The sequence below is a fragment of the Poecilia mexicana genome, unplaced genomic scaffold, assembly GCF_051168715.1.
Source record: "Poecilia mexicana isolate PSO_F unplaced genomic scaffold, ASM5116871v1 scaffold_13, whole genome shotgun sequence".
NCBI classification, from domain to species: Eukaryota; Metazoa; Chordata; class Actinopteri; order Cyprinodontiformes; family Poeciliidae; genus Poecilia; species Poecilia mexicana.
The window spans coordinates 4,785,652-4,800,578 of NW_028263382.1; the positions used below are offsets into that span (position 1 = coordinate 4,785,652).

The window sequence follows — 14,927 nt, forward strand, 5'->3', positions numbered from 1 at the left end:
CGTAAAGTTGAAACTGTCTGCGCACCAAGTGTCAGCTGTGCTTTATCACAGTCTGGACAGAAACCAGCGGACTGCTCTCTGATCTCATCAAGACGAGGGTGAGGAGGGAATCGGACATATTAACTCAGTTAAGTTTTTACTGGTTTTGTTTTTAGACCACCATTAACGTAACCAGTGTTGTTGTATATTTGTCGTTTGTCATCTGATGTTTGATGAATTGGAGCGAAACGATGGAGCATTTATTGTCCAGCGCACTGCGCTTGTTTCTGTCTAACGGACATCTGCACTTTAATTTCTTTCCTCCCTCAACAGTCAGCTGCTATTCCTCTATTTAAACTACAAGACGATCAACACAACTTGATCACACATTCTCTTTAGGCTTTCTCTGTGTGCTGCAAACTCATTCGAAGCCCGAGCCGCCATCAGGCAAATAGTTCTGCCTATTAACATCGGCATTTTTATGCGGTTTAGTTAATATTCACCAAATTGAATCCAGATCCCATCACACATAAAGCAGATGAATGTATCTAACTTTTTCTCTGTAGTGACACAAACCACTGACTGTGGCCCCAATAATTTATAAGAACTGACATTAAATGTCTCCACTTAAATTAGCATCACTTCTCCTGCTGCGGTCTGAACGCACAGGCTCACAAATTCCTCCTGGTAGCATCTGCAGAGAAATCTGCGCTGGTTCATCTGTCAGTTGGATCTGAACTCATCATGCAGTTTTAACAAACTGTTTGTTGTGCTTCTCTGAAACGAACAGATGTTAAGTCTGCAGCGTAACATCTGTTAAAAGCTCTATTTCTACCAAAGGTTTTGAATGCTCTTCCTAACCAGACGCTCCAAATCCATAACGCTGTCAGCTCCCAGTCAGAAAGACGTTCAGTTCAGTGTCCATGAGATGATATTCAGAAATGATTTTTTTATTAATTGATTTTTGTTGCCTCTGAGATTAACTTTTTTGCGTAAAGTCTATAATGTCTGCCCATGTGCTCCTGAGAAGGTAATTTTATTTATAAAGCACATTTTCAACAACAAGGCAATTCAAAGTGCTTTACATGAATTAAAAGGAAATACAAACAACAAAGAAAGGAAAGAAAGAAAGAAGAGAATCTAATGTTGATCTAAGGCAGTGTTTCTCTATTTTCTGTCGTGACCCCCCTCCTCCCCCCCGGGATTATAATTTTTTTCACGCCCCCCCCCACCCCTCAGTGCTCTTCCCTCCCCAGAATTTAAATACTATTGCGATTCTGTTCATATTTAATAATTTATCGTACAAACCACTGGCTCCAGCATTGTATGACCTTATTATCAAAACCGCTGTTTTATTGTTTTAATTCAAAATAATTCAGAAAATCAGTTTATTAAGTGAATCAGTAACATTTAGTCAAGACTCAGTTTGAAAGAGAAAAAGTGCAAATAATTCACTGGGATGTGCATTTTTAGACTTAATACAGTAAAACTTTGTACAACTGTAAGCATCGGTTACTTATCAGCTTCTTCAGCTTAGTTTCCCATACGGTATATAGTTCTCAACATTTATTGTGGAAAAATTTGCAGCAATATTTGCAGCAATATTGCTTATATTTCAGCTTGTCAGATATATAACATTTTGCATTAACAATAAAAAGAAGACAGGTTTTGTCTATTTCCTGGCCTTTTTCTGCGAGCTACAGTTACTGGCTTATGATGGAGTATCAGTGCCGGGCTCTGAGTTTTTGATTTGGGTTTTAAATACGAGTAAAGTTGGACGAGAATAAAGTCATAATCTTTTGATAACTTTTCACCATACTGTGCTAAACTGCAGAAAACTGAGGAACTTGAAAGGTTATAGTTGGTACTGGTTTAACAAATAAGTAAATACTAAATGTTTTAGTACATCAGAAGCAAATTTTCAGCACCAGGACATTGAAACGATGCTTACACAACTTTTTATTTAATAGAAAGAACCAGACTTGCTGAGCCGGTCACGTTGCATTCACTCTATGAAGCTTTTTAACATAACAGCATTCTTCTGGCAATATTGCGTCTTTACTTTGGCAATATTTAAATTATTCTGCTAATACGACTGGGTTCTCGTAGTATGATAACTGTATTCTTGTATTTGAAAATTAAAATGTTCTCAGCCTGGCCATAAAACTCTGTCATACTTGCTTTACTGACCTCTGCTGCCGTTTTTCTTTTCATTGTCAAACTTCCCCATCCCTCCTCTATCACGGTAGATATATTTCAAAACAGCCGCGCTTGTATCCTTTGCTCCTTCTTTGTTTTTTCTTCCTCTGCTCCGTTTACAACGGGGCTGTGTGTCTACTTCTACTGGCTGGAACAGGCGGCCTGTTGATTAGGTTGAACACTGCTGCTACCTAGTGACTGGAGGCTTGTTTATCAGTTAACATGAATAAAGACAATTATAAAGTCCTGCTTCTTGACACTTCGCCACGCCCCCTGGGGGGGGCGCGCCCCACTATTTGAGAAGTACTGATCTAAAGTATGTAAACGACAAGCTCCTGTTCAGGGTTGCTAAGTATCCTCTGGTCTAATTCCATTTCTGGGTTGGGAGAATAGGAGCCTGTAAAATAGTCTAACAATGTTGATCCAGAAATTTCCTCTGGGCTTCTGGTCTCTGCATCTAAATAGTGAGTTACTCTACAGTTTCTGATAAAATAACCTAAAGAGCGACTAATCTAATTCCTTCTCTAGGTTAAGGTGAGTACTCCACAATTTCTAATATTACTAATAAACTAAAATAATCCTTTTCTGGGTTAAATAGGGAGTACTCCACAGTTTCTAACAAAATAAAACAAAAATGAGGATAGGACACATTAGGGCAGGTGGCAACATTCAGACAAAACAAAGGGCAAAACAAAGACATGAGTGAAAGAGGTGACGTCTCGGGGCCATGAAACCAGGTGGCCAAGGCTCCTGGCAAAGTCCGATAAAGGTGTTGTTATCAAGGCATGATGCCCTTGGAAGCGTTATGTTTAGATATCTTCAAGGAGATTGGAAATATGCAGCCCTTCCAAGGCCACATGGGGAAAGCCACTTCAGAAACAGAACGTCTTAGGTCGGGAAGATTATAAATTTCAATCTTCTCTAAAGTCTCTCTGATGCATCTCAGTTCCCAATTATCCAAATTAGTTTGGTCGTTCCACTGAACTGAAACTAGCAACTTCTCCAAGATCGATTCCATCCCGTTAGTGAGTTTTAGAGTCCTCATCTCTGTTCACACCAACAGTCTGAGTGTTCACTAGTTCGGCCAAGTCCGTCACAAATTTGTAGATAATCCAGGAATCCAAAAGCTCCAAACAGCAGAAGTCCTGTTATGAATAAATCCAGGGTGAATCCCACCGGGTGTGTCCCTGCAGGACAAGAGGCTCTCCTGTGCCCAGACGTCTTGAGAAAATTTGATAAATTGCATTGAGAGATCTGGTGACCAGATCCAGGGCTGTTGTAAACGAATATTTTAGTAATCGAGTAATCTATCGATTATTCTGACGATTAATCGAGTAATCGGATAAAAAAAATTATAAAATGAAATATTGGTAAATCTGGCATAATACCGGTGTTACTATCAGATATCAATATCAGTCCAATTTTTCATATTTGAGCATCCCTAACAGTTGCTTTTTTGTAGTTTAGAAAACTAACCTGTAACAATAATAGCTCACTTTCTAAGTTAACCAGAAGAAAAGTTATAGAAAAATCTGAAATTATATTGAATTTAATAACAAAGAGGCAGGCTCACAAATATGCTTATAAAAAATGTCTACAATCCAGCTTTTAGTTTATGTATTCATCTTCAGTGAGTTTAATAGATTAATTAAACTCACCTTGCCACCTAACCTGTCACGCTTTGGGTTTGAAAATACGGGAAATGCCGCCTGGAGTGGGAGGAGAGGGCGAATGAACGAACGTAAGATGGGGTGGAGGGGAGGAAATAGACCAGCGGACTGCCGAACCGTTAGACCGGGGGACGAACACGGGGGGAAGCAATACGGGATATTTACGACACCTTCACTGGTCACACTCAGAAACTCATCTACCAGCCATGTACGATGCGCTCCGCCACCCGTTTCTTCAGACCGGGATATGAAATTTATTGTGCGGTTCGTCGGTAAAGCTACATTTACACGGTAAGCATCAGCTACTCAGCCGCCCGCCCTGTTCAGGCTATCCGCTCACCTCAGCGCTCTTCCCGCCGTTCGCTTTCAACCAGCAGCCCCGGAGGAGAAATGCTGCCGTACTCCAGGCATTCCCCAGTCATTTTAAGGATGCTTATTGGTTCCCCAAACACGATAAAAAGTCGGGCATTATCATCAATCAATAAAATCCCCACGGGCCAATCTTGAAGATTGGACTTTATGCCGCTGAGACTTAGCTTTTGTCAACAACTCAGAGGCGGAAGTGAGAGCTCCGCGCAACGCAAATGAAGTCCCGGCCAGAACACGGTGCGCTAACTAATAAAACATAAATTAACGAAGCTTCGAGGCAGGTAAATTTTCCTCGAGGAATTTTAGTAATCGAGGTACTCGAATCATTCGAGGAATCGTTTCAGCCCTAACCAGATCCATAATTTGTAGATTTGGACGATGTGGAAAGAAAGGCTCCAAAAATATAGAAAAAGAGAAAAACAGAGCAAGCAGGGCAGGCATGGGCAGGGAGGGAGCAGAGGGAAAAATGTCCGCCTTCATCGAGGGCAAGAGAAAATGTGTTTATTAGTGAAGGGTGTTAATTTTAACCTGTCAAATTGACCAACGGACTTTAAGTTTTCCGGTATACATATATATAGTGACGTGCGGTGAGGTGGAAAGCTGGTGAGGCACTGACTTAATCAGAATCATATTTACAAATATAGACCCCCTGCATGTTATTCCTTACATAAGGAAATTTCACGCATCTGGACAACGCTGGAGGGCAAAAAGACTATTCTTCTGCATGGCTTCCAGAGCCGTGCTGCCAGTAGAATAATTCTGTTAACTCAATCAAACTTGGACATGTAGATATTATTATTAATGGCTGATTAAAACCTGCTCTGCCAGCTCAGTGACCTTCATCGATAACCTCTGGATCTACTGGCAGCGCTTTCACCTCTTTGGAAGAGGAGGACGCAATCTTAATAAACATGGAATAAAACTGCTCACTGCAAACATTTTTCATTTTATCAACAAGAACAGCAATGTGACCATCGCTTCAGAAGAACAGGCTCAAGGATGTGTGACTAGGATGGAGCCCTCTGCTTATCAGAAGCGAAGTGTCCCAAAACAAACTGATAAAACATCGACTGGGGACAGAGTGACTGGTTCCGCTCCTTCTTCCCCCTCCCTCTCTGCTCCTACAATCACTCACAAGATACCTTTGAAGAAATGTCTTCTGGACCAGAGTTTCTCAAATTTACGGATGGAATGGATCAACAGGTTCGCCTCGGCACGACTCTCCTTAGAGCTAACATAGCAGACCTCACTTCATCTAAGCCACCTGCCTCTGACCTCCCTGAGGATCCAGCACTCTGCATTTCTGAGGTCTGAGACCGGGGTCCAGATATTATCTTTACACCCGTCTTCCTCCAGAATGTGTCTGGCCCCCCGACATTTCATAGCAGGACATTACCTGTCCGGATCACTACAAGAAAAGCTACAAAAAACAGAAATACAGAAAACAGCGGTCTAAATTTAAACCTCAGACTGAAGAACTTTCAGCCTCCAAGTCACTTAAACTGGCTCTTTTAAACACCAGTTCTCTCTGTGCTAAAGCTCTATTAATTAATGATTTCATCACCGAGCATAATATTGATGTTTTATTCTTGACAGAAACATGGTTAAATGACAATAATGAAGCAATCGTACTAATTGAATCAGTGCCTCCTACGTACAATTTTTTTAAGTGAGAATAGAAAACACAAAAAAGGAGGAGGCGTGGCTTCAATATTTAAGAATACCATGAACTGTAGTAAAATCTCTCTGGGTCATTTTAGGTCTTTTGAGTATCTTGGAATTGAGGTAAAAGGCCACAAATGAACTTTGACACTAACTTTATACAAAACTCCAACATGGAAAATTTCTTTATGGACTTGAATGAACTTCTATCTCTGATATGCATTGATTATGATTGTTTAATAATTGTCGGTGATTTCAACATTCATGTTGACAACCTGAAGACCGAGGGGCAAAAAAGCTCCTTAATATATTAGAGAGTTTTGGTTTAACACAGCATGTCAAACAAGCAACACACACTCAAGGACACACACTGGACCTGGTTATCTGTGAGGGTGTGAATATTTCCAATGTCTCTGTAACTCAGAGGTTCCCAAACTGTGGGGCGCGCCCCCTAGGGGGGGCGCCGTGTCATTGCAGGGGGGGCGCAGGAAGCCGTCTGGATGAAAAAAAAACAAAACAAAACATGAACACTGTATGCGCTGGGTTTTTACCTTAGATTGGCCAACTCTCTGTTATTCCTGTCAATTTGATACAGTAGAGGCTTCCACACTTCCCATATCTGTGTCCTCTGTCACTTTTATCAGCAGTTAAAACTGTTTAATCCGTTGTTAACATGTTGTAACCTGTTTTTCCGAGCCGCCTTTAAACGCAACATGAGCGCTACGCCGCTCGCGCTGGGTTTCCACCTGTGAAGGAGACCTGCTGCTGCTGGGCGGAGCTACGTAGGTTTGTGTTAGAATCACGGCAGCAAACCAGCAAAACGCAAAGAACTTTTCACAGTTTTTCCCTCCAAACTAACCGACTGAGTTGAGTAAAGCTGTTGGATGCAGGTAATGTTAGCTAAAAGATGACTAGCTAATGTTAGCTAAAAGATGACTAGCTAATATCAATACAAAACCTTAAGCTTAACAACCGATGTTGGTGTCTATTTTCAGCTACATACATTCATTTTGCCCCCAAAAAAGTTGATGCCCCCCCCCCCCCAACACGCGTCATTTCAACCAGACAGCCATTTGTAATCCATAGGGGGGGGGCAGAAAATGTTTGGAAACCACTGCTGTAACTGATGTCGCCTGTCGGATCACTTTGCTGTTATCTTTGAATGTTCTTTATCCTTTAACCCACTTGGACAAACAGCTACTGTCACAAAATGTACTTTCACAGAAAACACAGCAGAAACATTTAATCAAATCTACTCTTCTTCCTCGTCCTTAAGCTATAATGACGTAGATAAGTTGGTAGATGATTTCAGTGCAAACTTTCAGATATCATTGATTACATTGCCCCCATTAAAGTGAAGGTTGTGACTGGTAGGAAGAAATCTCCACAGAGAAATGCACAAACAGTTAAGTCCGCAAAACAACTCTGCGTAGGGTCGAATGGAAATGGCGTAAAACTCAACTGCATGTTTATTATGACATCTACAAAGAAAGACTACGTAACTATCACTCAACACTAAAACATGCAAGAGAGGCTTTCTTTGCAGATATCATAAACAAAACCATTAACAATGCTCAAGCTTTATTTGCTACTGTTGACAGGCTCACAAACCCTCCTATGACGTTACCACCTGAACTCCAATCTAATGCCGCCTGCAACAAGTTTTCCAGCTTCTTTTCAGAGAAAATTCAAAAGATCAGAGGATTAATCTGCACATCCTCTCCAAAGCCAGTACCAATGCTGTGCCCAAACAAAACAAATGCAGGAAAAATGACCCAATTTCAACTACTTAATTATAAAACCCTAGAAGAAATTATAAGTCAATTAAGCTCCAGTTCCTGCTGTCTGGATGTCCTACCCACACATTTCTTTAATGTTATTAATGATCTGATCCAAATAGTAACTCATCGTTCTCTTCAGGTGTTTTCCCCCAGGCTTTGAAAACAACAGTTATCAAACCACTGATAAAAAAGAACAAACTGATCAAATCACTGCTGCAGAATTACAGGCCGACCTCTGACCTCCCATTCATCAGCAAAGTTATTGAAAAAGCAGTTTTTAAACAGTTAAATAACTTCCTAACAATAATGAACCGCTTTGACTCCTTCTAGTCTGGTTTCTGGTCTCACCACAGCACAGAGACGGCCTAGTCAAAGTGTTCAATGACATCCATATAAATACAGACTGTGGGAGAATCACAGTGCTGGTTCTGGTTCTGTTGGACCTCAGTGCAGATCAGGACATTTTACTGAATCGACTGGAGAGTTGGGTCGGACTCTCCGGTCCAGTGCTCCACTGGTTTGAATCTTACATAAAGAACAGGGATTTCTTTGTTTCAATCGGAAACTTCTCATCAGAGAGGTCAAAGGTCACATGTGGGGTACCCCAAGGTTCAATCCCAGGACCACTTCTTTTCAATATCTATATGCTCCCACTGGCTCATGTTATAACAGGAAATAAGATCAGCTACCATAACTATGATGCACAGCTCTACATCACGATGTCACCAGGTGACCTTTGACCCCATCCAATCACTGAACAGATGCTTAGAACAGATAAATGTGTGGATGTGCCAAAACTTTCTCCAGCTGAACAGAAACAAACTGAAGTTATTATCTTTGGACCTAAAGAGGAGCGAACTAGAATCAATGCTCAGCTTCAGTTATTACAACTGAAAACCAGCGATCAGCCCGAAACCTGGGAGTAGTGATGGACTCTGACCTGAACCTTCAGAGCCACATAAAGACAGTCACAAAGTCGGCCTTCTATCACCTGAAGAACATCTCCAGGATTAGAGGACTGATGTCTCAGTGCGATCTAGAGAAACTCATCCATGCGTTTATCTTCAGCCGCATTGATTCCTGCAGCAGCGTCTTCACAGGTCTGACTAATAAATCAATCAAACAGCTGCAGCTGATCCAGAAGCTGCTGCTGCTGTTCTCACTAAAACCAGGAAGATGGAGCACATAACACCAGTTTTAAAGTCCCTACACTGGCTCCCTGTAGCTCAAAGAATAGACTTTAAAATACTGTTGTTAGTTTATAAATCACTGAACGGTTTAGCACCACAATACATTAAAGATCTGTTATTGCTGTACCAACCGTCTAGACCCCTCAGATCTTCTGGTTCTGCTCTGCATCCCCAGAACCAGAACCAAATGAGGAGAAGCAGCATTCAGTTTCTATGCATCACAGATTTGGAGTTTCCAGAAAACTGTAAAACAGCTGAAACACTGAGAGCCTTTAAATCTCAACTTAAAACCCTATTTAGAGCTGCTTATGGCTAAATTAGGGTTAGAGTGTGGGGTTTTGATGTCTTTGATGTTTTTATCTTTACTTTTCATCTAGTTATTAATTTCTTTTTATTTAATGTTTATTCAATGTCACATGCTGTTTTTTTAATTAAGTAAAGCTGCTGAAATGTGCTATACAAATAAAATTTGATTTGATTTGATTGAATCAACACTCAGATGATTAGATCATTCACACACCTGCTAAACTTACTGCATGTCTGACAGAGCTGTTTACATTATATCCTCTGTGTACGTATCATATAGGATACATTATCGGTGACAATTTCCTTAACCTTGGGGGATCAGTGATTGGCTGATAGTTACACGTGAAGCTGATCTTATCTTCCTCAGCTAAGGTTTAAAAATCACCCACTGTCCTCTTCTGCTCTGCAGTGAGAGGTTCGACTGACAGACTGGCCCACCAGGTGACCCCACTGTTGCCAACACTGTTGATAGTGGGTAGTAGTCATCCTACTATTGCCAACTACAACATCTATATATTAAAATAGATGTTGCTATATTTAGCGACATCTCAGACAAAACAAATTTATATCACCAAAAATCAAAATCTGGAGGTAAGGCTTTTTAAAGATTGGTAATTGGTCTTTAAAAAGACCCGATTTTTAACAACCGATTATAATATCAGTTTATATTGATCTGATGTGTTAATGCAGTAGCTATGTAGCCTGATGTAAAAACATTTTGCTAGATAATGTCAATCATTGAGAAGTTTTAATTATTATCAAACTTTATCAAACACGTTTTGACGCCAAAAAACTTCAAAAATATACGGAGCCAACCAGGAGAATCAACTCATCTAATGTTAAAACTCAGTTTCACACAAACACAAACATTCTTGCGTAAATGTTTGGCTGTTGAACTGAAACGTTCCAGGTCGCTATCAAGCAAATTTTCTATTAGCAACTCCACAAATCTTTTAGATAAACATTACATTACCAAGAGGCAGTGTTGTGGTACTCGAAGTTGGTCTTGGTCTCGAGACCGGTCTTAAGACCGTTTTCTGATGGTCTCGGACTCGACCGCATTTGGTCTCGGTCTTGTCTCGGTCTTGGGCTCTGAGGACTCTGCATTTTATTTCAAGACCAGTCGAGACCGCAACTGTGAAAATATCACTAAACGTGCAGCATACTGTCCACTTTATTTGTTAACATCTTTATTTTCAGTGGATGCAAAACGCACCGATTAAAATCCAAGCAACTACGTGTTTCTGTTACTCCACCCTCCCCTCCCCACCTTCCACTCGCGCGCGGTGCTCCAGGACATGCGCAGTGGTTTCCTCTCAGCAGCAGAAAATGTTTGTCTAATCGTCAGTAATATAATAGCGCTGCATAAATAGTAAGAAATCCGATGGCCACAGCTAACTCAGCAGCGCTTCGCTTTCACAGACGGTGGGGACAACGTCTAACTATTTTCATCACTTAGAAAAGTAGCTCAAAGAAGGTAAGCTCCGTTAACGTGATGTTATCAAAGCTAGCTGTACAGAGACACATAAGCATTGTGATGAAAAATGTTATCACTCACTGTGCTGAATTATTGTGCGGAGGTATTGACTGACTTGTCGCATATATGGGACAATGCTGTGTCCAAAAGTCTGCAATATAGTGAGGTGACATTCAGAAACAGTCGATTCTTCTCCACGGCTCTTTACTTATTAGATAGGACTGGAGTGTCACTCACTGAGAGCCGTTGTTCTGTCAGATAGCCATACGCTGTCAGGTTAGCATACATGCATTAAGCATTAAGAAATCCGACCGTCAGAGGAGTTGTCAGTTCACCATACGCAGCAAGTTATGATGAACATAAGTCATTAAATTGTTTTCTACGATAACTATATAGATATACATGCGTTGTCATGGTTTCAAAGTGTATTTAAAGCAGGTCTGGCTGCAGCTGGAGTTAGCTACAACACACACCCGTGTAAAACTCACTTAACCGCTAAGTCAGGATGCCATACAACTGTTAATAGCAAAGTATGACGATCTACGTCATGATTCTATGTTGTTGATTAAATGAAATCTTATGGTAATGATGTGTCTGACAGATATAGCTGTTGTTCTATCAGATTACCATACGCTGTCAGAATAGCATACATGCTGTGAGTACCATGCCAGCGCATGCGCATTAAGTCCGACCGTCAGTGTGGTTGTAAGTATACGCAACAAGTTATGACGAAAATAAGTAATTAAATTGTTTATAATATGACATAATGTGATAACTAGATGGATATAGATGCATTGTCATGGTTTCAAAATGTGTTTAAAGCAGGTCTGGCTGCAGCTGGATGCCATACAACTGTTAATAACTGTTAATAATGATCTACGTCATGATTCTATGTTGCTGATTAAATAAAATCATATGGTAATGACAGTGTATGCATGTCTGAGCTAAGCGTACGACTATCTGACAACGTATGCTGATCTGACAACACCGTGATCTGATCTGACAGAACACCCGTTCTTTGTTTTTGTAATGCTCTGTGTACACTGCATCATTATTTTATTTAATTATGTACGTTGATATTTAAATTAACAAATAACTAAAACACAAGAACGAAAGAGCACGCAGAGCATGCACATTCATGCACAGTCTTGGTCTTGTCTCGGTCTCGATACACTCTGGTCTTGGTCTTGTCTTGGTCTCGGGTTAGGTGGTCTTGAACACAACACTGCCAAGAGGCATGAAAACAAACCTTTATCTCGTTTTTTTATTCCTCTTTATTCCTCGTCTTTCGTTTTTCTCTCCCTGAAGGATAAGTCCCTTTTTGCGACATTGTTTTGATAATTTATCCTCCACCGGTGCTTTGGAGGTTTGGATGCGCACGCAGCTTATATTACAGGTGAAGCGTGACCTACTGCGGCTGCCAGGGGCCCCAAGAGCAGTTTTCTTCTTTTTTTTGTCCATATAATTAAGATTTCTACATACATTATCAAATATATTTTATGACAAAAAATGACAACTTTATTGAAATTGTGTGTTTTTGTTAATATAATCACTTAAAAATCATTACTAGAAAAAAAATCAGTTCCCCCTAGCGGCCCTGGGGCCCTATGAGGCTGCTTAGTTTGCTTATACCTTGGGCTGGCCTTGATCACCTGTTAGAGCCTTCATCAATTTTGCTTGTACAAATGACAAAGTCTTCTGAAGAGAAATGTTGAGGGCAGAAATGTACATCCTTCGGAAGTTGTCTTTGGCGCCGGCTCTCTCTCACTGCACTCTTCTTTTTTTCATATGGGAAGCGATCCAGACTCACCTCACTGTTTTTTATACATTACAGCCAACAGTGACACCGTGTGGCATTATCTAAAATTACACCAGTCAAATGCAATATGATAAACAATTACTCAGGCAAAGTTAGCGTTCCTGTGTTTACTCTGTAGATTCCAGTACAGAACAGACCAAACCAATCAGGTGAAAAAATGGCGACCTCCATGGGTGAGGATATAACAAAAGATGTACATTTTTTAAAGTAATTATGAGTTTTGGCGAATTACAAACAGCAACAAGTCTGCCTGACTGGAATAGAGACGACATTTGATGCAGACAGGAGAATTCCAGCGGCAGAAAAAAAGGGGGAAAACGCTGCATGACTACAAGACGAGGTCAACAGCTCCTCCATGGGTTGGCCTAACGCAGCGTCCAACCGAGGAACGCCACCAATTTTATCAAGTCTCAGCACAGACACAGAGCCACTTGCGGGTCAGTGAGTTGAGATGAAAATGCTCACACCGCTCATAATCTTTGTTCACAAAAATATATAATTCTCACTGCATGCTCAATGCACACCTCTGAAAGCGCCACTATGGGTTTTAATTGTGGTTCACACTGAGCCTCCACAAGCAGTGCTAACGCAGTGGCTTTTAAGCTTGATGCCTACCATGATGAAGAATTCTCCAAAGAAAATTTATTCCTCTCAGGGGGTTCATATAAATCCTGATACAGGTGAAGCGTTTCTGCTAGAACACCTTAGAAATAGTCCAGTTTGAGTGAAAGCTTGGTGCATGTGATCTGCACCGAGGTGAACTTCAGAGATGCCACCGACGAGCTAGGCGACCAGGCTAGGCGACCGACGTGCTAGGCCAGTGGTCCCCAACCCCCAGGCCGCGGACCGGTACCAGTCTGTGGACCAATTGGTACCAGGCTGTGCAAGAAATAATTAAATATTTCCGTTTTATGTATTATTTGAGTCTGAAGGATCTTTTATTTTGAAAATCCTTTAACCGGATTCTCTCGATTACTTGCGCGCCAACACTGAGCCCACAAGCAGCAAAATGAGTAAGAAACAGATCAGGTATCTTTGGAAAGTTTCTTTGCAAAGGGGAAAAGGCCCAGAGAAGAGACAGGAGGATGGATTTATCCCGGACCGGTAGGTGAGTCCCACATTACAAGCCGCTCTGTGTAACATGCGGCGACCGGCTGCTAATAAGGCAATGAAGCTTCAAACTGCTTCACCTCGTAGAGACCCAGCAGGCTGTGGATATAAGCAACACTTCGGGTGTTATTGTCTCCATCACTCCCTGATGGGACCGTCTGGTTGCAGAGAAACAAGCTCAGGGCTCCGTTAGTCATTATCGTGAGTTAAAATGTTCATGAAAGTAAAATGCTCGTTTTTGTGGCGCATCTGTATCTTATTTTGAAGGGATATGTAAACGTTACCATAGCGACCAGAGTCAGAGCGTTTGGTCGAGAGGAGATGAGTAGAGCTTGTGAGCCTTAAGTCTGGTTTAGACAGAAAGATTTAAGGATGTCGGCCGATTCTCCAGACCTCTGTGACCACAGAGCTGATAAAAGTACAACAGGTTCGATCGGTTCGTGTTCAGCCTCAAGGCAGGAGCAACACGAACCGATTCCAGAGGATAATCCACAAAACCCCCAACATAGCAAACGGGAATTTAGAATAACCAAATATGGATGACGATGTAGAAGCAATATCAGGATGTGGAGACATTTTAAGAGATAAAAGAAACAAAAAGAAAAGGCGGTGGATAAAAGACAACGGGAGCAGCCGCTCCATCTGCTGCACTATGATTTGTTTTTTCATAGTTAACATTTTAACTGAATAAACATAATAAACATATATAATAATGACCTTTACATGTAATAATAAACATTTCCACATATCATCTCTGATATCCACCGGACTCTCAGTTGCGCGATATGTCAGCTGTTTGGGATTCCCCTCTGTTCTTACGTCACCGCGCTTTCTGATTGGCTACCTGTCACATTCAGCAGGTTGTATTCTCATTCCCAGTCAGGGAAAACCCCACAGGCTGCGATAAAAAGGCCAAGACAACCCAAATGGGGCATATTCAGGATTTAGCGGGAACGCCAACATGCAGCAGCTTGTCTGACGGTTCACCCCCCGGGCCACAACAAATTTTCCAAGTCTTGACCGGTCCGTGGTAATAAAAAGGTTGGGGACCTCTGCGCTAGGCGACCGACGGTGTGACTGGTGCACTGCCAGCTTTGTTCCTGTTCAGTGTATCAACTATAAACTCATCTCTCAAGAATGATTCTGCTCTGCCGGTGAAATGTTGAGCACAGCAGTCCAGGGTTACTGGGGTACTACAAAAACTATTTTAAATTATTTTTCCTATATATAAGGACAAGCAATGCTTAGCGTGGCACAGTTCAAGTAAAGCCAGTCTTATAATAGGAAACCCTGAGAGGAGCAATGTAGGCGGTGTGGTCGTTTTGATGCCGGGTTATCAGCCATAGCAACACTAATATCGGCCCA

General features: G+C 41.4%; 1 protein-coding gene across 2 annotated transcripts in view; it reads left to right on the top strand.

Moving 5' to 3' along the window:
• Positions 1-14,927, top strand: part of dlc (deltaC) — a 282,002-nt gene that overhangs the window by 76,763 nt on the left and 190,312 nt on the right. The window lies entirely within an intron of this gene.